The following is a 3330-nucleotide window of genomic DNA, read 5'->3' on the forward strand; positions in this document are numbered from 1 at the left end:
TTCTTCCAGAAGACTTCTATTTAAGTAGCTTTATCAATGGTCTGAAGGAGGAACTAAAACCTTGTTTGCAGATGTTCAAACCTAAGATAATGACCCAAGCAGTGGGGTTGGCCCATTTGCAGGAGGAGAATGCTGAGAGCCTTATCAAGAGATCAAAGCATGGAGGAATGATATTTCAGCCTTCAACAACATTCCAAACTCTGTCTAAACCTCCAGCAACCTCAACTTCTCTTCCTATTCATCGTATCAGTCTAGCAGAAATGAATGAGAGGTGGACTAAAGGTCTCTGCTACAACTGTGATGAAAAGTTCACTCCCAGGCACCGATGTAGGAAGCAACAACTCTTTTTGTTAGCAACTGTTAGGTCCGATGAGGAGAATGAGCAAGACGAAGGAGGTGAGAAAGATCCCGAGCTATTACCGGTATCTATTCATGCCATAAACGGATCCATTGCTCCTAAAACTATGAAAGTTAATGGGTATCTCAAAACACAGGCCTGCTATTATTCTCAAAGATTCTGGATCCACTCATAAATTCTTGGACCCAACAGTTGCTAAGAGGGCTGGTTGTGTACTTGAGAAGACCACACCCATGCATGTCACAATATCTGATGGGGGACGGCTCACCAGTAAATCTATTTGCTGAGGTTTTCACTGGGTAATGCAGGGAGCTACATTTGAAAATGATGTGCGGCTCCTTCCCTTAGGAGGGTGTAATTTAGTGTTGGGTGTCCAATGGTTGGTCACTTTGGGTTCTATGGTTTGGGATTTTGCTGCATTGTGAATGGAGTTTGAGCACAACGGTAAGCGACATGTGTTAAGAGGTTCCTCTCCTGGTGAAGTGAAAATAGTGGGAAGGAAGGGAATTAAACGTGATTTAAAGGAAATCAAGAGTGGCATATTGTCTTTGTGTTAAGAGGCTCTTTGCTTGTCTGGTGGTGGATGTAACGCACGTGAGTTGCAATTGGTTTGCTTGTGGTGGTGGGCTTTATGCTGGTGCATTGAACCACTATTCACCGATACCTCTAGCTTGAGTTATGGGTTTCTTATCTAGTTTTCAATGCGGAGTTGTGTGTTATGTATCTAGTTTTCAATACGGAGTTGTGTGTTCAAGTTGTTACTTCGGTGCTTAGCGGGGCTGTCAATAATTCGTTATCTCATTCCTCCTTTCATAAAAGTAAGTTGGGTGATGGATTGTCTTTGTCATGGATGTAATGCATGGCTTTGGCTTGACCGACCTATAAGGTACGTTAGGTAGACAGCCATATCTTATTATAGTCTATCGTTATAAACCTGTGGCTGATTTGTAGTATGTGTCAGATTGACAACTGGCACTTATTATAATTAGCCATAACCCATCAATCTTTTTGCATGGATCCTCGCGCTTGTCCTTGGTTGGAATCTCCATGTAGCCAACCCCATTAAGTTGGGACAAGGTTTTGGATGATGTTGTTTGTTGTTGCAGAGTGGCGCTATTGCCCAACTTTTTTTTGTCAAGGGAGAAACATCACCTACACACCCACGGAGAGTCCTTCGACTGCTACAAGGTCATTTGGAGAACCTGCCTTCGGTCAGAATTTACCGCATCACTAGGAGAGTGGGGAATATTGAGTTATATTGACCTTGCTTTGTCTTGTGTAGAACATGAATAGAAATCTTCTTCTAGAATTGCATTCGTGCAGAGGGACTCCCCCTGAAGAGGAAAAACGTGTTTGTTTTTCTTGTGTTTGCCTCTCCCATTCAACTCTCCTATCATCCTATCTCTTCTCCTTCCCTCTATCAATATCAGGTCAGAATCCCAAGTTTTCTTCTGCGATTTCTAATTCTATTAGAAGCTTCTAGTTTTAATTTTCAGGTTAGTTCTAGCTCCAGATATTGAGTTAATCATTGGCAAATCCCAGCTGAATCTCATCATAGAATTGCCTAACTAATTATCAGTTTCAGTTTGTTTTTTTCTCAGTTCTCAAACGATTTCAGGAAACCTACTTCAAGTATACTTCTTTAAATTCTGGTTTCTGAATCTGATTCTGGATTTGAGTTTTTAATAAATTACTGTTTATTGTCCTAGCTGAACTCTGGGTTTAAGCCTTCAAACCCTACCATTGATACTGCTGTCCTGCATTTATGAACTAGAATCCTAGTACCAGTAGGATTTCTCTAACTTGGGATCTGGCAATCGGATTTTAATCAAACTTTACTTGCATATTCTAATCTAAAAGTAGACCACTCGACAAGGGTTTTGGCCTAATCAGATCTGTATTTATTATTCCAGCGTTTCTAGAATTTTCTGGGTTTCTCTAAGCCCAAACTTATTAGATGAGAAGAAACCCATTATTTTTTGGTATCCGAGCTACGGCCAGTTTTGATTCGAGGAACCCTCGCCGAACTAGAATTCAAAATTCTATTCATCAACTAGTTGCTGCAGTCAGGCAACTGATTGAAGATGTTGCTGTTCCAAAACAGAAAAGGGGTGAGATTTCTATTTTCCCAGACCTGCCAACCCATATGTCCACAGAACTGAGGGAATTGCCTTCTCATTCCACTGGAAACAACCATTCTAGGGTTTTTGGCAGAACTGCATATAAACCCCGCATGCAGCCGGCTTTTCTAGAAGATACCCCGCACACCCTTGTTGCAACGGGCTTTAATAACAGGGCTGATTATACACAGAAGGTTGAGCTAGAGCTCAAGGGATACAAGTGGAAACTCAATCCCCAAGTATTTATGACTGGTTACCCCTTTAGAGGATAAATTTGATTTGTACAGCTTGATAGAGGAGTGGAAAATAAAGCTAGTGCAACCCAAGCTAGCAGGTTCAACCAAGAAGTGGTTGAGGTCATATAAGCTGTGGTTACATGTTCATGGCACAAACCTACCACTTGGGAAGAGATGAAATGATGCAAATACAGCTGCACTTACCTGGTTGGACCAGCATGACCGGCTTTGGAAAACAAGAGCCAAGAAGAACCGGTCCAGCCCAGGTTTTTGGTCCAACAAGGGTTGGAAGTAGTTTAGTTTAATATTAAGTCCTTTATTTTCTCAAGTTTGTTTTGGGTAGGATACGTATGAAATAGAGAAGTAGGAATCTGTTTCAGTGTTAGAGTTTAAGTAGGAGTCTTATTATTTTCTTTTAAATACTTGCATATAATCAATGTTTTGGACAGAGTGAATAATTAGTTGAATTTGTGCTTGTGTGTGATCCCCTTCCCCCTCTTTATGCGATTTCCCCTTTCTTTCTTAAGGCTACCCTATCAATTTGGTATCAGAAGATCCCCATTCCCTTCCCTTCTCCATTCTCTGTTTCGGTTCTACCGAGACTGAGATAAGATAA

The sequence above is a fragment of the Macadamia integrifolia genome, chromosome 10 (genome assembly GCF_013358625.1).
Source record: "Macadamia integrifolia cultivar HAES 741 chromosome 10, SCU_Mint_v3, whole genome shotgun sequence".
NCBI classification, from domain to species: Eukaryota; Viridiplantae; Streptophyta; class Magnoliopsida; order Proteales; family Proteaceae; genus Macadamia; species Macadamia integrifolia.